Below are 23,487 nucleotides of genomic sequence, written 5' to 3' on the forward strand. Positions count from 1 at the left end.
TTACAGAATTAGAATTTAAAGTGACGATGTATTTTACTGAGGCTTATTTACAAATAATGATATTTTAATTGATTTTATAACTGGCTATAGGCTGGTTTAGTTTCAGAAAATAATAGAGACCAGTTCTATTGTGTAGCGAAGTTTTAATACATTTACATAAATATGCTTTTGTAAAGTAACACATACATATACTGGATACCTTTATAGGCGTTTCCTGCGGAATTGCCCCGCGCAGTGCTCGTTATCTTTTTTCGTGAGAAAATTATAAAATAGCGTGTTATATATATATAAGCTATTTTCTGCGACTTTACTCACGTTTAGTATGCAAAGTACATATCCTATATGTTAAATTAGGATATAACCTACTCGTGTATTAATGTTTATTCAAATCGGTTCGGCCGTTTGTAAACTATCGTAACTATCGTGTCATATTATTGCTAATTTTCACCATTTTAATATACCCTACTAGGGTAGCAAGCCGTAAAAAAACAACGGTTTCACAAGAAGTAATTAATATTTGTTTTAGATATTTAATTATGTATTGTTTATTGAACCTATACCTAAGTATGAATACAAATGTACGAATTAAATATTTGTAATATAATAAAATATATACAGGTTAGAAACCGTGGGGGGTAGGGAGTCGCAAAATATTTTTACGTACTAAGGGGTTTTCTTTTTAATGAGTGATAATGGAGTGGTAACTCCACCCGCGCTATCGGTATACACCAGTAGGGCGCCAGTGAAGGATGACAGGTGAGGATGAAGGAGGTCAGTTAGCCCATCGTGACGAATTCAACAAGAATTGTTCACAATGGTTTCCAGGGGGAATCACGTGGAGGTCAACCTAATAGGCCATATTGCTAGCAATGGGGTTCTCAAACTCCAATGCTAACAATCCCTTTCCCCACCTATACTAAGGGGTTCGTGACATGAAAAAGATTGAAAAACACTGATCTAACGAATGATTATGCAAAATCCTAATTGCTATTTAGTTGACACGTCATATTGTTTTGGTTACATGTAGATTTAATAGTAGTAGTTTAGTTTCTTTTTTATTCATTACTAGTTGAATTTCGCGGCTTTGCTCAGATGAACTATTATTTATTTATTGGTACATCGACAGTATTACATGTCATTCATTATATAAAATAATCTATAATATAGTAATCTGCTAAACTACGATATGGTTTATCTGAGTTTAAATTTAATTAGCTTTTTCAGCGTGATTGAGTAACAAACATACAAACATTCATATTTATAATCTTAGGACGAGAAAAAACATACTTATAGATATATACTTGTAGATACTATAGACACATACTGAGGTGTAATGGCTTTATGTGTTTATTATGGCTTAAGGTGTTGTGTGTATCAGAGATTGACGATATCAGTGATTTCAGCGAAGCCTTCCGCTGTAGGAGCTTCGACATTGATCTACAATGTATAGATGGTAGTTTGCAGTCTCGACTCGACTTAGTTATTAAGCTCTTATCGATCCACTCTAGTTAATGTTTCTGTATGTGGAGTTAGTAATCTCGCGAAAGCAATTTTCACATCGTCTAAACAATGCTGTTATAACCGTTAATTTCGCTTAATCTCACATAACAGAGGGAGACTTTGTACAAAAGTCGTTTTCTCGGGTACCTCTGTCCCATTCGTGTTTCAACCGTAAAGCAGTTGTGTTTTCATGGCTGTGTTTCGGTTTCGGAAGGGTAGGATATGGCGTGAATTTACAGGGTACAGAGGAATAACAACTGAGTCCTCAGGAATGGCAACGCATGGGGGTATCACGGGCGAAACAGTATACTCTGTCGTGTCCATGGTACTGCTCATGTCTATAGGCGACGGTTACCACTTTCCATCATGTGGGCCGTCAGCTTGTTTGCCATTCCAAGTTGAATAAAAAAAAAATGAATAATAATCTCTACAAACGTCTTTCAAAATTCAGAATATTAGTTTAAAAAAAAAGTTCTAATTCCGAATTGTAACACGTGAAAGTATGCACTATATGACAAAATAACTCGAAATATCAGAGTCTCATTATGTATAATTATTTGGACTATAAATAAATTATTACTAGTTATTAGGCATGCGTAATGTTTGTAGCGCTCTGATATCTATATATTGGGTTTCTAAACATTGATGGTGAAAAAAGGTCATTACCCATTTCGATATCGATCATACCAGTCTGATATCTGTAGTAAATACGATCGATATTATATATTAGATTATCGATGTTTAATATAGCCATTATTTGGCAAATATATAGATATATATACTGTAACTGCAATATATAGTTATTGCTATATATTACCCACGCTTCCTAGTTATGTTAACCATTTTTTGGTACGTTTTTGATACTTGATATTCAATTTAAATATAGATGTATAATCTAAAAGAATAATTTAAAAGATTACTACTTCATATACCTATCATACGCCAGATAAAATTTCAAGCAGAACTAAAATATCCGATCCGATCAGATTCGAATTAATTTAAATAAAATACATTTCCTATCTTCTACTGTGATGTAAAAGGCATTAAACAGATTTCAAAATTTTAATTATTACAATAAAGATAAGTCGGAGTTTGATTTCCGGGCGTAGATTAAGTTTGTTATGTCATGGTATCTTTATGTCTAAAAAATATCACTATGTAGGTATATCATTATTCAGAGCATTTTCCGAACTGGTTCTTTTACAAGTCTAATGTACATATATGTAGGTGAATTGGTGGCAGCGTTGTATTAGAATCGGTGTGTTATCAATTTACATAGTCACACCAAATCAAAACTGTTCAATAATACATTGAGGCCACGTGAATATCGTTTTATCGTATTCACATTATATATAATGTGTAACTATGTCCTGGTTAGTCCAGGGTCAGAACTTGGCATTGGTTTGTTTAGGATTATTTTCCACGGGGCCTGGCCCCTTAAAAGAGGCCTATATGCACTCCTTGTTTTTACTCATAACTAAAGCTTCGCTTCTGATCCTGAGATGGGCACTATATAATTCTGAGAAGGGGACGCCTAAAATGCGCTTATGTTTGAAAGTATCTCTCTGATATATACGACACTTTTCGGAAGTTTTTAATTCAATTCAATTTATTATTAAAATATTATTGTAAAAGATGTTAATAATTGATACACTACATTGTAGACCCTGTCGGGCACAGCAATTAGAAGCGAGGAGGGTGTCGATTCTTAAATTTTTATAAAGATTTCAATAATTAAATAATTCAATTTCATCAATATAATTAAATGCTAATTAAAATACAAATTAATTTAATGTTTTTTTTTGTTCCCATATAAGTCAACATATCCAGAACTTGCGTGTATATATTTATGGATGAGTATAGAGATGTATATAAGGTTAGGACTTTCGCACTTAGTTACCTTTACCTATTTGTCAAAGGACTTGGCGTGAATATATGGTACATGGACACGTAAATCTGTAGACCGAAAACCGTAAAATGAAGCATGTAGTTTACCTTAAATTTTCATAAGCATTTGTTTAGTCCCTGAATAACTCTGTTAAGAAGCGAAGTTGATGAAAATACTTATAAGCAGCGATTAGGCTTGGCATATTTTATATGTCACAAATGAAATTTCATATTTTACGTCAAATCATACGTCATTCCAGATAAGTCGCTTCACAAATAGTGGTATTAATCACTGTATGAAATTTCAGGTAGTCCCCGTAACGTCATTATTGAAATTTTGTGTTACAATTAATTTTAATTTCATTCCTAAATAATATTTGTTTGTTTTATTTTTATATTTTTTTATTTCTTTGGATAAAATGTCAATATTTTACTTGTGCTTTGGGTAAGTCAGAGTCTGAAATTAATTACATTATTCATAGTACTTGTAGCTAACTACAACACGAGCGATGAAAATAAATATTGCCCATTGCGACAATCATGTCATCTTACTTTTTGATGTAATTAAATTTACGTTTAATATATAATAAAATAAATCTTTAATGCTATATGACATTACTACATATAAGATTTACAAATGACAAACTCTCAAATAAGTCATTTAAAATATTATTGACGTTATACAAAATATTCTCCAAGTCTCTGAAATACAAAGTTCCTTAAATTTTTACCCAAAATTGGGGAAAAATACCCATTCTGGCAACGCTGTTTATCATTGAGCTGATAAGCGATCCACGAGTTGCAAATGACGTTTTTATCATATTGAGTTCCAACCATAACAACTGTATTAAATCACAAAATTGTGCAGAATATACATTTTGCCATTACCGTCGACCATATTTTATCTGCTATAAAATTTTTATGGAAAATGCATGTCACGTTTTGTGAATACGAGGTATTGCTTTGGCAAGTAAAATTGGAACTGATTCAAATGCAAGTTGCCATAAAACATGGCTAGATATTTTATTCCCACGGATTCACTATTCTTGTGCTTGTGAGATGGTTTCATTCAAAATATATTTTAGTATATGATATTAAAATGTGCTTACAACAAAATTGAATTGGGACAACATATTCGTATTGTGTCGACGACTAACTATAATACTTAGTTCTGAATGCTTTTGTTTTTTCTGTGACAATTTTGTTAACTTACTTTACATTGTATGTGACGAGTATGTATTTATTGTAAAGGAGAGAGTTTATATTGTTTTCCTTAATGACGTCATATATGTTATTAATCCATTTTAGATATTTAAATTTTGTCTTCCTTTTGAGATAAATTCTAAGGAAAGTGAGAAATTACACTTTACAGTTACAACAGTTGCATAATAATATTATATGAAATACGTATATGGTAATATTGTAAAGGCATTAGAAAATAACGAGTGCGTTTATACTCCAGAATTAGTGAATATATCGCGTAACATATGTACAAAAATTTGAGAACTTCCTTCTTTTAATAGTCACTTAAAAATTTGTATGAACATTAACTAAACTGGAGTACGCATGTTATGAATCTAATTGTTGCATATAGAAAGTAGAGAATATGGCTATTATAAAACAATTTGGATTCACTATCTCTCTATTTATAACCCTCATTCGATTAGCTATAAAGTTCAAAATTCTTTGGCAGCATTAATGTAATCGATCACTGTGCAACTTGACCATATCAAAACGATTCATGGTTTGTAATGAGTTTTGGATTTACCTCTATTTCTGACGTAGTTTAGAGAGTTAATCCGTGTTCAATTTAGTTATAATATAAAATGCTTGAATTTTCTTGGTCAAGTTGCGGTGAGATATGCTTATGTGCAAACGGAATGGGTTAGCTTTCACGATAATAATATGATTTACTGTTGTTTAAGTACAATTTTGGAACTAAATGTTATAGTTATATGGTATAGAACTACTTTATGATGGAAATGAAAGAAATTTTAAATTCAATTCAATTATTGCTATTTTAAACAATTTTATCTAATATCATTTATTAATTTATTTTATGGATTACTATAAATATTTTAAGGAAGAGGATGGATGCGAAAAATGGAGGATTGCACCTGGTGGACGGCTTTGGTGAAGGCCTATATCCTATAATAGATAGATAGAAATGTATAGTATGTTCTATATTTCTCATTAATTTAAACAGTATCTTTGAGGGTACATTAGCAATGTCCATTTATGTAGTTTTGTTTTGGTCATGCTGCATAGTCGTGACATGTAAACACGGCCTAAACGTATACGGCTGTATGGAGATGTTCCTTTGCCATAAACTAACCGAAGTTTTTTTTAATGATGTTGTCCTCATTGAGACGTAAGACAGCTGTGATGATAAACGAATATTTATTTATAAGCTTACTTAAATAATGTATGAATCTATGTAGATAATTTATTTTTTTGCTCTTGCTTTGTATTATTATATGTTCATAAGTCTTATGAAGAAAACGTGATGGTATTTAATATCTGTCAGAGATAAATGCTATTAAGATTTTAAGACGAACAAAATCAAACTTAATAAGTGTTTATGTTATTGTTTACAAGCGGTTATATATATATATTTAATGGGTGATAATGGAATGGTAACCCCGCCCGCGCTATCGGGATACGCTGGCGGGGCACCAGTGAAGGATGATAGGTGAGGATGAAGCATTGGTCCACAATTGGCCCATCGTGACGAATTCAACAAGAAATGTTCATTGAGGCTGTTTATATCAATTCTCATAAAATACTTATTAACTTTTTACAAATGTAACTATGGAAGATCAAGCATGTATTTATATAATATACTCCTTCATCCTTTGTAATTATTTATCCGGAAGTAATCGATTAGTTATATTTAAATAGAAATTATCCGACTATATTCTATTTGTAGAGATAAAATGTACAACAGTTTACAACACTTCAGAAACACAATTGGGAAAACCGCATCCAATTTGGTCTTGCAATTTTTGCGTGATATCGGAACAAACATAGAGACAGGCAGAGAAAGTTTTCAAAAATTAATGTTTTAGCTTCTGTTACTTTTTGAAGTTAATAATCAATCAATTTATCTTAATGTACATACATAGGCTGCATACATTTTTATTATACTGACAAGAGGGAGACTTTGTACAAAAGTCGATTGCTTGGCTACCTCTGTCCCATTCGTGTTTCTACCGTGAAGCAGTTGTGTTTGCATGGCTGTGTTTCGGTTTGAAGGGTGGGATATGGCGTGAATTTACAGGATACAGAGGAATAACACCTGAGTCCTCAGGAATGGCAACGCATGGAGGGTATCATGGGCGAAACACACACTCTGTTATGTCCATGATACTGCTCATGTCTATAGGCGACGGTTACCACTTTCCATCAGGTGGGCCGTTAGCTTGTTTGCCATTCTAAGTTGTATAAAAAAATTAATGTGTAAAAATAATTGTAGTTGGAATATCCTATCTGTTGATTACTCAGATCATTAAATTTATACTTCAGCGCGATCATGTCTTGATAGTAATTATAAGAACAGAGAGATCGTGTCGGCAACTCTTTATGAGTTCTAGTTTTATGAGACAAAATAGTATCTTGCGAGTGTTTCAGATATAATTTTATTATTATGCTTTCTTATATGATTATCTAGCACAAAGGCATTTGTACGAGTCTATATATTTAGTTCTCAATTATAAGAAAATGATGCATAGTCATACTATCCATTTGGTTTACCGTTAATGCAATGGCAGACTTGATCCATCCGCCTCCGGATAGTACCTTTCTGTAACACGTCTACTTGTACGTATATACTTAATAATATAAATAATTCTATTGAATTGCAATCTGTTACTGATTTCTTAAATCTTCGTTATTTTAATGTTAAAGTAGTCACTTATGAATCAAATCTTACAAGTGTATTTTTTTATAGACCAGCGCCTTTTATTTGTTCTTGACTTTTTCATTTATATAATTAAACATCTACTTATCTATTATTATTAAGAGGAAAGATTTAATTTTGTTTTTTTTATTCCTTAGTAAAATTTCTTTCACCTATAGAATGCTACATTATTAGCGAGTAATATAGGTTATATAGTATATTAAAAATAGTTGAGATCCCTACGAAAATTATAGTAGTGTAACTCAAAGTATCAAAAATTCGCCTAATTATGTCGAGTACTGGCTGCGTATATTATTTATAATTTTTATATTATTATTTGCCAAATTTAAAATTGACCTTTCTATTGTTCTTTTCTGGCTCCCCATCATGGTCCTAGTCTTCTAAGTTCCTTTTTATAATATACATACATTTCCAATCCTGATTTTTTTGTCGCCCACATATTTTGGTTCTATGCTAATAAATTATAGGATTCCAAATAATATTAGTATTATTTTTTATATTTAATTATTATATTTTTTATATTTTATTATTATATTTATGTACACGAAATTTAATTTTATGTCAGTAAAAATTATATTAACTTGCGAGAAGCTCGACTAGTGTCTGTAACGTCTACTCATGACTAACGTTTGGAAGGGTCTTGCAATTAGTCGAGATTTTTTGTCTAAAGTACACGTAAATTAATCCACTCGTCATTGCATTAAAATATATGTTCTTACGAATCTTTTAACAATACAAATCATATTCTTAAAAACAATAAATGTTTAATAAACTTATTTAATGAAGTGTTCCTTCTTTACATTTTGCACTAAATTTGTAATTTGTATTAAAGTAACAAAACACGTAGTTGGTTTTAGTTTATATGAATAATTTTATTAAAAGAGAAAAATATTCATCTTTAATACTTAAATATCTAAGAAAAAACGTTGCAAATTTGAGCCACTTAATTGTTTATTTTATTTACTTAAAACTCAATAAAATTTTTCGTCGAGATATAATCAGTTAGTTGGATACGTCCCCGTCTGCGCCCCGTAATCGCCACGGTAATTGTGAATCAAGTGAGCTAGGCGAACCACTTGTATGTAGCGGTCTAAAAATATTTCCATGCAATTAAATATTCATTACATACGCTGCCCGCGGAGACGGACGTTTTGTGTCATTAGGGACACACGAATTTCTGTAGTTAGACACGTGATAAAATATTTACCGGCTTCAGGCCACGAAGCAATTTGTCGACCAAAGTTGTACGTTCCTAAATACACACACTGGAGAGAGACTGAACACTGTGTATACTGTGAAGTCAGTGGTACTTACTGTTCATGTCTATAGGCGTTGGTCACCACTTTCCCTCAGGTTGGCCGTCAGTTTGTTTGTCATTATAAGTATTATAAATAATACTATCCATTAATCAAATCTGCAATGAAATCCTTACTAATATTATAAATGTGAAAGTGAGTTTGTTTGTTGCCTCTGGTCGCCTTAACGGCTCATCCAATCATTATGAAATTTGGTACACACGTACTATATGAGTTAGAGTCGCTGACAAGGCACCAGTGAGGGATGATAGGTGGGAATGAAAAGACAGGTCAGTTGACCTATCATGATGAATACACCTGGAAATTAGCGCGATGGTTATCGGGGGGGACCACGTGGAGGTCACTCTGACAGAGTATATCGCTAGCAATGGGACTGGTAGCTCGCGTTGCTAACAATCTTTCCCCCCTCCCAAAGCTAGTATTTTTTTTATTGGATGAAAATGGAATGGTAAACCCGCCTGCGCTAACGCGATACGCTGGCAGGGCACCAGTGAAGGATGATCTATGAGGATCAAAACAGGCCAGTTAGCCCATCATGATGAATTCATCTGGAATTAATCATGATAGTTTCTAGAGGGAACCGCGAGGAGGTCGACTTGGTTGGGTATATTGCTAGTAATGGGATTCTTAGTCTCCATTACTATGCAACCTAATGTATGCAACTTTCCCACGCTGGACGCTGCCGGTGAGTATGACGTAAACTTCGCGTTAATAGGCGTTTACAATAGACGTTATCTATCAGTCTTCGATCATAATTGGCTCAATAAGCGCCGTATAATGATAATCAAACAGAATTACAAGCGGATTGAAACTGGGCTTTTTATCGCCCTATTGTTAGATGGAGCGCTATCAACCGAACTATGATTGCAATCAACTTTCGTTTATGAGTTGACGTTACCTCTATAGGGACCACAGTGGACACAATGGACGTGATAATTATTTTTTAAATGGCGTCAGCTATTTGAAGATGATGAGGATCGTAGTGGTGTAACGGTTTAATATTATGCCTCACTTTGCTTCCGATGGTCGCAGGTTCGATTCCCACACAGTACAGTTTACTTTAGTCTGGGTGTTTTTAATTATAATTGTATACATGTCTTTAAAAAAATTTACGTAACTGTATACTATTATATATTAAAATCTAATTGGAGATATACCACTGCGTGTTCTAAATTCAAATACTTTCAGTTTAACCTGTCTACAATAAATCTCGTATGCTAGTTTACTGTTAAGAGTCCGTTAAAATTTATCTAGAAGTATCTAAGCATGAGTATGGAAAATAATTCATAACTTGGCTTTATAAGTTTTGTATATTTGCATTTAAATAAACGTGGAATTTGATTTTAAATCAATTGAATTAGTTATAACTGCTTTAACACTTATTTGTCGATAAATTTTGTTGTTTAATTTAATTTGAAATTTAATTATAATCATATTTACATTTATTAATTTTCCACACTAAATCACTTGTCGCCCCGTGATTATGTCTTATAATTTGAGTACCTATGAAAGTTTTTTTTTCATATTTCGACATTGCTTAATGACTGAATTACAGCTTAATATTGAGAAGAAAGTAGAACAAGGTATTTATTGGCTTTACTGTTAATAAAATAATTAGTTAATTATTAATTATAATTGATTAATTATTATTAATTAATTAATTAATTATAATTAATAAATAAATAAATATAAAAATAGTAAGAGCCAATAGGTCTTGTTGTAGCATACAGTTTTAGCTGTTGAAATCATCTTGTCAATTATGTCACTAATACACTATAGTATGGTACCTAATAAGTTATCCAAGATAGATAATGTGTGCAAAAAACTCCCGCCTACCGGCCAAGTCGGTGACGACATTTGGTCGTGTAGTGATGGCTGAACGACGGACGGACGGAGGCTTCGCGGAAGAGCGGTCGATGACCTCGCCCCCCCCCTACTCAGCCTAATTATCCTCCCCCCTCTCTAACCGCGTAACCATGTTTATGCTTCGTTGCGGTTAAGTTTTAGAATAGTTTTTTATAATAAAAAAATGTTTATTTCTAAACTTCTTATATTAAGCGGAAACGCTATTGTGACAGAGTTGAAGGAAATGCATTCAATGCAGTATATTAGATCAATCACTGACTTTACACAAGAGTAAAGTAAGATAGATGGTCGATAGTAAGTCATGTTCAACTTAACAATACATTTAAAATGACATAAAGACACGTTTCCGATGGACTGGATCGCAAGATAACTGATTGTAGGAACATTTTCTATTAAGGTGGGTTTATACTAAACAAAGATCACAGAGCAGGAATTAGAACCAGGTATATTTAGATTAAAATATTAGCTTAAGAATAACGTATAAAATTAAAAAAACAACGATCGCAGTTGGTCAACTAATTAGAAAGCTGTTAATTTATTCGTAACTATTCATCAAACATTGGGTGAGATATAATTGAAAGAAAGAGGAATCTATTGGTTAGAAATACAAAAGAAATTGTTTACGTAAACTTAATTATAAGCAGTTTTGAATAGTATATTTTATGAATGTACCGCCCAATTCGGAATGCAATTTTAGCTTAGAGAATACGAAAGACAAATTGACTTTTTAAGTTGTTACATTTTACAAATAAAATATATATATATATATATATATATATATATATATATATATATATATATATATATATATATATATATATATATATATATATATATATATATATATATATATATATATATATATATATATATATATATATGTATGTATCAATACAATGATTATCACAAATAGCATAGGTATTAGATATAAATCCGCCTTTAGAGTAGTCGCAAAACGATGTTAACACTAACTCAAATTAAAACCACGATCGCGACTCTTCCCATGGCGTTTGTCGTGAGAAAGATTTCTATCCACGGCATTCATTTTTGTGCAAAAACCGGGGCTTGTTCAGTTCAGTAGCTTCAACGGAAAGGTCACACGAGAACAGTGCTTAAATTAGAAAAAGAAAAAATGGCGCGAAGTCATTTGATACAGCACAAACGCATAGTATTCTGAACATCTTTAGCATTGCACTTTTTTAATTGGCTGCTTGTCGTAACAAACGCATCCTGCTGCACTGATTTATTGTAATGCTGATGTTATTTTACTTTTAGTTGTCTATATATTTAGCTGATTATATTTGAGTGAAAGTTAAGATATGTAATTTCATTTAAACGTGTAATTATGTAGATTCTATTTGATACTAACTGGAACATGTTTAACATGTCGAGAATGTCATGTAGAGAAGGTATTGGCATTGATTCTTTATATTGATCACTTTTTAATCTTAATTTTACTTTTTAATTCGGTTCTTCATAAAATGAGAACTAGCCCGAACTTTAAATTGACATTTAAGTTTTTATTTCGGGGTAATTTAACACTAGTATATAGAATACAGTTTTGATTAATAACTATTAGTTGATTACGTTTCAATCATACTAAGGTTGCGTTTCATTACAGGCGTATTTAGAGGGGGCCAGTTTGGCCATGCCCACCACAGAATTGTCTGGTGCCCATTCCAAAATACCAGGAAAAAATTCGCATGTTTAAAATGTTTAAAAGTACAAGTATGTACATATGATCTTTTTTAAGGGGCCAGGCGACCTCGGGAAAGTAATCTTAATATACGCTAATGCGTTTCATTTTGTTAAATGTTAAAAACAAATTGTATATATTCATAAGTTCAGACAAAGAAATGGCTTCTAAATCATCTAGAATAATTCACCGACCATTACGTAATTATATTTCTTAGTGGACCTACGATGGATAAGACAATTTATGAGTCAAATCCGTTGTTACACAGTACAGTTATTCTTTTATACGTGTAACAATGTGGTATCAGTTGAAAGCATCGTAGCACTCGGCCCATGGCTCCGGGCCACGGTTGCGAAGGATTTACTGCTAGCGTTCGCGCACTCCTAAACACATTTCAACGCCTAATGAACTTCAAATTTATTAACCAAAACAAGTATAATGAATATTAAAAGCCAACAAATTACACTGATTGGATTAATTAATTTAACTGGCGACTGTATAAATATATATAAATTAATTGCAAGTTCAATTTCTTATGAATTATGATTTATTATCTGTTTTGTTAATTTCATTGAGCTAGTTACGGAATAAGGAAACTGACAACCTGAAATGTGTAATATATTTGAGAATGATAAATGATAATTGATAGTGTGAAAGACAATGAGTGCAGCAGGTATATTACCGTTCCATGTGACAATGTATGGACTCATGTTTAGCAGTGGATAATGGCTAAAATTACGATGGCGATTCACAAATTAATTATTGAACAGTTTATATTGTAAAATATGTTATCTATTATTATAATACATACTAGACGCCACATATTATTTGCTGTGTCTAAAGCAAGATTAAATTTGTTTCTACAATTATCTTATAAATGAAATAAAATTTCGAAAAGTGTGACATCTCTTTACATGTTTTCTGGTGGAGTTCACGAGAGCTGGAATGTTTATTATATATATTATTTTTAAATCTAAACTGAATGTACTGTGTTGTACTTGTCATCTTGGGATTCGTTCTATAATGACTATATTACAAAGAAAAAAAAATTAAGAGATACATCGATATTAAGTTCAATTATTGATTAGTATATTAACTTAAAATGATTTGTAGACCATTAGATAAAGACAAAACAGTGTAGGCAGAGACTGTAGATATAACTGGAGGCTGATGTAGGCACTGGCTCGGTATCACTAGATCTTTCTGCAGTACAACAATAGCTCAAACGAGGTGGCGAGTGCAGCACAATAGGGCCTAACTGTGAAGTATGTGCTCTCGGCGTAGCCAAAGATATTAAAGTGATAATGGACCCATAAATTTCAATACTGAATTAATGATGTACGACTATTGCTTACATTAAAGGAGATTAGGTTTCGTTTTAGTGGTCTGTCTACTAGCTAGATATAAATCTGGTTCAACGCTTGGGTGAATTTAAAGATTATTACTGTATATAGACAATGCTACATGAGAGGCTGAGCATAAGAAGCACAGTTGTCAAAGATCTTTTCGTGAGGATTTTTTTACTGTAAGAACGCGATACTTTTAGTTCCGTATCTTTATTTTGAATGTTTTTTTTATGGGTGATAATGGAATGGTAACCCCACGCGGCGAGGCACCAGTGAAAGATGATAGGTGAGGATGAAGCAGGCCAGTTAGCCCATCGTGACGAATTCAACAAGAATTGTTCACGATGATTTCCAGGCGGAACCACGTGTAGGTCGACCTGATAGGGCATATTGCTAACAATGGAGCTGTTAAACTCCATTGCTAACAATCCCTTTCCCCCTTTATTTTGAATGTTATAGGCGGTTAACTAGTTATAAAAATAAACCTCGAAGACTTGTCTGTGTAGGGGTTGTCTGAGTTTTTCACTGATAGGTTCTCAATAATTTAATTTTTTTATGTTTGTTGTCTCATTCTGTCAGTTCTAAACATTGGCGAAAATTGTATTTTTTTTTATTTGAATGGATATACTTATTGATTGGCCCCATAGAAAATTTATTTTAAATCGGTTCGGTAGTTTAATTTATATATATATATATATATATATATATATATATATATATATATATATATATATATATATATATATATATATATATATATATTATTATTATCAAAATTTGATTCTGTCACAATTAAAGTAGTTTTTTTTATGGCACACGATCTTTTGTTATTAAAGTTTTATTGTTATGGTTAATTAGTATATTTTAAAGGAGATACTAGGTAGAGAGATTACTGAAAGAATTAAGTATGAAGTAGGTATTGTAATACAAATTAAGCATACTTAAAATTCAATATTTATAAAACATCGACAGTATTTGTATAATATTTGACTTCATGACGCGTGGGTTGTTGTGACTGGCAACTGTATATTTTATATGTAGGCTTCTTTATATATATTTAAAATGTCTTTTATTTTATTTATTAAAGCTAAAATCGCTTTTGATCATTTTGTGAGTTATTGTTTTTCTACCACAAAGGTGGCAAGTATACAGCCCGTCTGATGGTAAACGCTCACTATAACCCATGGCCGTAATATTATTAGAATTTTTTTTATACAACAACAACAAGCAAACAAGCTAACGGTCCACCTGATAGAAAGTGGTAACCGTCGCCTATAGACATGAGCAGTAGCATGGACATAACAGAGTATATTGTTTCGCCCATGATACCCCCCATGCGTTGCCATTCCTGTGGACTCAGGTGTTATTCCTCTGTACCTAGTAAATTCACGCCATATCCCACCCTTCAAACCGAAACACAGCCATGCTAACACAACTGCTTCACGGTACAAACGCGAATAAGACAGAGGTACCCAAGCAATCGACTTCTGTACAAAGTCTCCCTCTGGTATAATATATTAGATATATATGCTTGGTAATACAGATATGAAACTGTAACAATCGACTGACTTTTCTATAAATTTTGTTACAGATATATTTAATCGAGGATTTCAATGGTTATATGGAATTATTAAGATTTTGGTAAGTAATTAGTAATTTATTGTAATTGTAATTTATAAGTAAACTAATTTAATGTCTTTTAAAATGTCACAGTAAAAAAGCATTGTACTTATTATCTTGTGTCGTCATGAAGGTATATGCGGGCGTTTTTTTCTTGTTATATTGCCCCTAGGTAATTTCATATCTGGCTGCTAACCACTATAGTTGCTGAAGTAGAAAAAGCGAACACATAAATGCTGGCTGTATACATTAAAATTGCTTTTTCATGTTTAAAATTCGAAACGTAATCAAAATGAAACAGCGAGCAAAGTCCAATTTACATTACTAGGTACTTACATCTAATTTTCACATTCTTAACAAATAGGTAGGTACATTAAAACTGCAAGTAATAAAATTAATATATAAAGTCTTTAATCCAAATATGAAATGCCCACCTGATGAAAAGTGGTTTCCATCGCCTATAGACATGAACAGTATCATGGACATAATAGAGTATACTGTTTCGCCCATGATACCCCCCATGCGTTGCCATCTGAGTTTATTTAAAATTCTTATGTTTTATATTTTCCATGAGACTGCATTACAGAAATTTTTATTACAGAACATTTCATAATTTTATATTGTAAAATAAAATATTTTTGGTCTCATTTTTAGAAATTAATTGGGTAGACGGTTCACCAAAAGTTGGTATTCAAGATTTAGCTCCAAGCGATTGTGGACCTAAACACCGAATAAAGGAATATACATTTTTAGATAATGCTCTGTAGAGAATGATAATCGAGGAACATGGTAATTACCATGACGTTTTCGAATAGGTACCAGCCGACACGCAACGATGGTTGCCCCTACCACGGCGCGGTCGAGTTACGATACGGAACGCGTACCTTTACCTAAACGCGGATACATTGTTCAGTTTAGTTGGCCGTGCTTGTGACTAGTGTTATGTTGTGTTGCAATGGATTACACCAGTTTAGATTATATCAAATGTATTGTAGTGGAAAAAAGTGCAGGTGGTGATAGTCGAAGTCCAAGGTCTTTCGGCGTGTCATTCGTTTCAGTAAGTGGACTCATAGTTATGTTAGAGGATTTAAAAATCTAGTTTCACTTTATTTTAACTTGATATATAGATATTGATTTTCTTAGTTATCTAATTAAATAAAATTTTTATTTATATTGTTGTGTTACTTAATAAATTATTCATTACATTTGTAGATACATAATGTATTATTGTTAAAATTTTTAATTTTGGTTCTTTTCTTTTATTTTTTTTTTCTAGTATATTAAAGGCACAAATTATAAGCAGTAATTAATAAAGGGTCCCTTACCTTACATATATCTGCATCGTATATATGCATGAATGTAATGAAAAATTTTGTAAAGAAGCTTCAGTGTTTGTCAAATGATCTTTAGCCAAAAACAGAATTGTTATAATTTTCTTATCTATCCATTAAAAAGGGTCAAAAATTAATCGAGAATTATTTATTTCGAATATTACATGAAATGGAGGGGTTACAGTGCTATAAGTTTATTAGTTAATTATAAAGGAATTGCTTTATACGAATTAGGTGAATAATTAAATTCGTCTACTAGATAAAGTTTAATAGGTATTCAATACACATGCGTATTGAGAAAATAGTACAGTGTCATTGGTCGAATGGTAAGAAATATTCGTAAAAGATTTAAAAAGTTTATTAACTCCCATCTGTTGGGGTTAACGAAAATAAACTCATGTTTGCGTACTGTAAAATGAAACGAGATTTTATGTGAAATTAAAAAAAAAAAGAAATTTATTCAAAAATTTACAGACATACATACATACATACATATCTGTCACGCCTGTCTCCCATTAGGGTAGGCAGAAACAATGGATCGCCAAATGCTTCGATTCAAACAAACCTCTTTCGCTTCTTCCACATTCATCAATCTTTTCATACACGCTCGCCGGTTACGGGTACAAAAATTTATTATAATTATTTCAGAGAATTTATATGATGTATTTGTAATTTTGTGTATTCTGTAACTGCATATAATATTTATATATAGTTTATTGTAAAGTACTAATTTTGCAGTCAACTCTTGAAATCATACAGTATGTTACGTGTCACATTTTATTGTTGAATTAGCACATATATTGTGCTGTATATTGTATGTTGTAGTGATCTGAATTTATAATGGCCTAGACAATGTTTTCAATATAAGCAGGCATTTAGGAATGTACTCAACTAGATAACTGTTTAATATTTTGGTATAAATTAAAATAAATTCTTTATGTCCCTTGTCGCATAGATCTTAATCTACAAATAATAGTGTGTATATTTTTTATCTTTATTGGATGCATTCTAATCTATAAAAGAAATATATTAAAATAAGTAACTACCTTAAGTATTACCCATTTTCGATAAAAGCGTAGAGTTATTTGGTAACTGAGACATTTTAATATATTAAATTCGTTAATATTGTACGAAAGACATAAACAGATTTTTCTTCTTAAATATTTTTTAGTTTTTTTTTTTATACACAGTTATGAGTAAAGCGCTAGGAAATTGGAAGTCAATCTATACAAATATTAACTCTACTGTGAATTTAAAAATTTTGTTGCTTTCCAATTAGTTAATATTTTAGTTATTTATTTTGAAAGGTTTAGTAAATAGTTATAACACAGCGTAAGTTATTTATACTGTAGTGATTATATATAGGTACTATATTGGTATCCAAAAACATTTTTAATGCGTTTTAGAATGTAAATTAATTTTTATTTTAATTTTATAATGACACGAACATGTTAAATTTTAAATTAGGGTTGATTTGGAATTTAAAAAGTATGCAAATATTTTGCGGCATTCACACATAAATTAAAGGAAAAATTTATTCAATATTCAATAATTTAATAGCGGACGGACGTTTCTTATCAATACTTACTGCTAATAAGGAAAGCTTAAAAGTAAGTGGACACCGGGTCCACCGTACCGGCGCCCGCGCACTTCCCGCCCGACATTTGATATGCTGTTTCTGTGTGGGGTCGTTGTCTCATCTACTCACTGTGATTTCTTAAATAGGAACGCACAGGAGTAGAAATGTTGATTATTTGATTTGAGTAGTTATCATTAGTTGTATCTGCACTTGATGTGTTTTATTAAATATGAATAGAATACAGTAGAATAAATATTAATTATTACAATTTTTTGTAAGATGTTATTAACGTCTTAAAGGAAAACAGCCTACCTATACATCGGGCATACAATATTTTACAATCATACAATAAAATCGTCAATAAAGTTGAAAATAAAATAAAGCATGTCAATCAACACTCACAAACTAACTCATGGTCACCATTAGAATATATTAATGGATTATAGATCGTAGAGGAACAAAATTAGGTAAACAGAAACTGATTAATTTGTTTGACATAAATTACAATTGCTCTATTTCTACTATCAGTGATTTGTTAAATAGGAACGCTCAGGAGTAGAAATTTGTATATCTGATTTGTTTAGAGTACATGGTATTAACTATATCAGTATTGAATATGATTTCTTATATACGTACTTACAAGTTACAAAAGCAAAATTGAATGAACATAAAATGTTGATAAATTTTAGTTCTTAAGTGAAAATAATAATTGTTGGATCTCTTATCGTGGTGATTACTTAAATAAGAACGCACATGAGTAGAAATGTTAAATTTCTAATTTGTTTGGAGTAAATGACAATTGCTGTATGTCTACTATGATTTCTTAAATAAGTACTCACATAACTCAAATTGTTAAAAAGTTTGATTTGTTTTTACGAGAAAATTACAATTGCAATGTATTGCCAAAATTAAAATACTAGAAAGGGCAAAAAACCTTATGGTTCACATGATGAAAAATGATAATTTTAATTCGTAAATATGTGATCGTAACTAACATAGTATGGGCAGTTTTATCATATTTATCTCTAATAAAATTAGAATAGATTTTTTTTGACAATTAAAATGATGAAGTTCTAAATTTATCTGTACTTTTCTTAGCTACTTAGGCTAAGACTTATTCAAAATGTTCAAGTTAGGATAAAGAAAAAAGAAATATATAAAAATATTCTATAATTTTTTTATCGTTATCTATTATATTAATAAATTGTTATTAGTATCTGAACATCAACAACTTGTAATATCTTGTACGTCGGGTGTAGTAAAACGGTGAGTTGATTTAAATAAACAAAATTAAATATTGGATATAATTAATTTTCTTAAAAATGATATCCACGACATAAGAAAGATTCCGAATCTTGTTTTAAATTATCATTTAAAACTGTCATTTATTCGGTGTCATACAAGCATATCGCGCTGTCGAGGTGTAGAATTGGCGTTAATAAATGAAAATGCGTCGATAATATCTTTGGTGTTTATAATTTTGCTAATTTTATATGTCGGTGGTTACGCCAAATGCAATATAAAATATTCGTTTTATTATTTTATATTTGTGAAATAATGTAAAATTAAAGCTTAAGTGATTTTAAAATGCCTATTGTGTTACAGGAATATTTGATGAAATAAATTATGTTTTTAAGTAAGCGTGATTCCATTTCCATTTCCATTTTTATTGTTATTTACTTATTGCTCTAAATTCTTTAGTTCACTAAAAATTTAAAAGAAAGTTACTCAAGTTTCAATAGAACTTAATAAAAATATAAACAAACAAATAATTATAATAAGACAGTTTGTTGACCAATAGTAGTATAAATAAAAAATAAATTCAAATTGAGATACTCCTTCTTTTTGAAGATGGCTAAAAATAGATTAATTGATTTGGTTTGATTTAACCTATATTACATAATATTTTCGCTAAATGTGTATTTTTTTTCTGCAAATAAAAGGTTTTACTTCAGTATTGGTCCATATAGAGTCAATACAAAACACACTTAATTTTGACATTATTTTGCAAGTACTTAATTTTAATAGAACTCAACAAAGACCTAAACAGACAACTAATTTTAGTCGAAGTTACCAAAGATACACTCTCTAAATGAAATTAATAACAAATTGAAGTGATTCAATATATTAATCTATTTTTATTTTATATACTATTGAAGATCACATATGGTCGGGTCATTATTCATTTGTTTATTCAAGTTCCATCGAAATATACTATACCTATTAATGATTAACAATGACATCGATGATGGTCGACCTTACACCGCACTTGAGCGCACGTGTATGCTGTAATTCACTCGTTAGTTGCGTAGTGAAACTAATTATATTAAACTGACTCGTCGACTAACAAGCGATCAAGTAATCAAAGGAAACACGCGTCAAACCAGGCTTTTATATTTCAAAGATATTTTTATAATATGGTTATTAGACTGATGAGTTTCTATAAATGATATTTATATGGTCAATCCTTAATTTATTTGCATAAACATAGATATATCTTATCAAATATTCTATGTCGAATGCTTTGTCATTATTTATCATCATCTTCTTGCCTCATCATCATCATCGTCTTATGCCACTCATTTGGGGTTGGGGTGATATGATTTTATCCATATTACCCAAGGTTTTAGCTTATAATTTTACCACTGGCCGCCTGCCTGACGTTAACTTTCCTTGGGATTAGATGGTATAGAGGAATGGCTTGACGAACTTTAGGAGCGAGTAAAGGAAGTTTTTTGCCAATAACCCCCTCCCCCATCTTCTAGAAAATACATCAATAGGTTTAAATCCTATGACAAATCCTGGATCGTGCATATAAATTAGTTTGAAAATAAAATTGTATTAGAAGACCAGACGGTGCTGAATTGTTTTGTATACGACCTTGGCGGTATAGCGGTTATCCACATTAACTCACCATCTGAAGGTTCCGGGTTCGATCCCCGCACAAAACAAACATTTGTATTCATGAGTATGTCTATTTGTATTAGTGTGGAATTTCTATTTTTTATGTATTAGCTTTCTATATAAGACTTGGTTAGTTTGGAAGTAGATGGCGCTGTTTGCTTTTTATTTACACTTCTTAATGTCAAATGTAAAAAAAGAATGGTACTTATGTCTTGAATGTGACTTACGCCTTATAGAATTATAAACCTTAAACGATTAAGATACGACCCTACTTACATCAGAAAAAAGTTTTATAATTAAATTCTCTATAAATGGAAGATAAAAAGTGCATTTGTCTAGTTAAGTGTAAAGTTATGGCATTGCATGTTATATTAAGTTATGGCAGTAACCATTTACATTATTCTTTAGGCATTATGTTTATTAATTAACCGATTTAAAAAAAAAATCCCTTTTTTCAGATTGAGTGAATTTTTTTACAAGTACCCTAGATAAAATGCAATACTTAGACTAATACTGTACTAATTTCGATGATTCGTTTTGCAATTGTCAGGGTTTATTTTGTCCCGATTTTAGTAAAAAATTTTAGTGGACCAAATTCTTCGTAATTAGGGACGAGATTGTGATATAAAAATACAGTCGAAACATATTCCTAAACGTGCCACCTACCTACTTATGCTTTAATTCTTTCTACCCAAAGGTTGTCTGGAAGAGATTGCTTAGCAATAAAACCGCCTTTTGTACTACACTATACGTATTGAAAATTGTTTTAACAAATCATGTTATGTTGGTGCAATAAAGTGTTAAATAAATAAATAAATAAATACAATTCCTTTTTTTAATTCAAAACAAAATTGCTGCTTATGTTTAGTAAGTATAGCAAAAAACCTGTTTGCTCAATACTGCCTGTCTCATTGCTAACCCTATTGCTCAATGCTCGCTAACTAACTGCCAGCCCTATAGGAGCACGTGCTCGCGAAAGGTGCGGCCACATGTGCCGCTGCAGGTGGCGCCACACCCGCCGGCCAACTGCCTCGTGCCTTTTGTTGCGTAACGGGAAATATCGCCTTGCCGACGCTGTCTATTGCCTGATGGTCAATCAAGCGACATACCTTAGCTTGCTGTCTCTACCTCGCATGTGAGGCATACAAAAAAAAGACATGTCTTTTTTGATAAAATACAGCCCATAATACTTGATGATAACGTAGCTTTTTATAGGCGAAAGAATTTTAATATCAATTAAGTATTTTTGTGTTTATTCATTACAAACATAAAATCAAATCTTGCCTTTTTATAATATTACCCTTGATATGAAAAGAGATTAAAGTTAGCATCGTTTTTAACTTTGGAAGTGGTATATTTGGAAACATCAACACTAAGAAACAAATCTTAGTATATATATATATATATATATATATATATATATATATATATATATATATATATATATATATATATATATACTAGCGGCCCGGTACGTATAAAGTGAAATAATAAAATAAAAATTTAACAATAAATTCATTTATTCAAACAAAAAAATATTTTATATATAATATTTGTGAATGATCGCATGAATGACAACAACATGTTTGTACTGTCAACACTGAAAAAAGTTTCAATTTGAAAGCACAATCCCCATCTTAAAAAGTTTGAACTTGACACAAAAAATTCTATTTTCAAATGATCCGCCATTTATTGAATTCATTTGTTACAAAAAATATGATAAATGAATAACCGCTCGACTGATTTTGTGCAAACTTCACATAAACCATCTATTAAATAGTTCGAACAAAGCCTAAACATTTGGTTTGGATAGCTGAGCTCGTTCTTGAGTTATAAAATTACAATGAAAAGTGGCATTATCATTTATATATTATATATAGATTACCGCCGATTAATCGAGATATTTGAATTTATTACGTGTATATCATAATATACTTTTGTTTAAAATAATTAAAAAAAATCATATGACTGCAAGTAATATGGTCATACAATAAATGCGAATCATAGCGTCGGTCTTTATTGTTCAATCTCCTTTATCATATTTACAACTAATTAAACACTGTAATTAATAAAGACTGTAGCTTTTACGACATTTTAACGGTTCAGCGGCGGCGCACCTGCGGTAATGCAACTTCTTATGACTAACTAACGTAACCCACTGGCTGTTAAAACTGTCTATAGTCATAAAATATACTCGTAGTCATCGAATAACCCATAGATATAAGGGGGAAAGGGATTGTTAGTAATGGAGACTGAGAATCCCATTGCTAGCAATATACCCAACCAGGTCGACCTCCTCGCGGTTCCCCCTGGAAACTATCATGGTTAATTCCAGATGAATTCATCATGATGGGCTAACTGGCCTGTTTTCATCCTCATCGATCACCATTCACTGGTGCCCCGCCAGCGTATCTCGTTAGCGTAGGCGGGGTACCATACCATTTTCATCCAATAAAAAAAAAACCATAGATATACCTAGGTAGTATCGTCGTTTGGTCCCGGCATAGAATGTGCCACCCTATT

General features: G+C 31.4%; 1 long non-coding RNA gene across 2 annotated transcripts in view; it reads left to right on the forward strand.

Moving 5' to 3' along the window:
* The window catches only part of LOC128202412 (uncharacterized), a 57,270-nt gene that overhangs the window by 11,898 nt on the left and 21,885 nt on the right, over positions 1-23,487 (forward strand). For both annotated transcript variants that reach the window (XR_008253763.1, XR_008253762.1), the window contains exon 2: positions 15,122-15,171. This is a non-coding gene — a long non-coding RNA (uncharacterized LOC128202412). The remainder of the gene's footprint in view (positions 1-15,121; positions 15,172-23,487) is intronic.

The sequence above is a fragment of the Galleria mellonella genome, unplaced genomic scaffold (assembly GCF_026898425.1).
Source record: "Galleria mellonella isolate WM207_F2 unplaced genomic scaffold, CSIRO_AGI_GalMel_v1 utg93, whole genome shotgun sequence".
Taxonomy (NCBI): domain Eukaryota; kingdom Metazoa; phylum Arthropoda; class Insecta; order Lepidoptera; family Pyralidae; genus Galleria; species Galleria mellonella.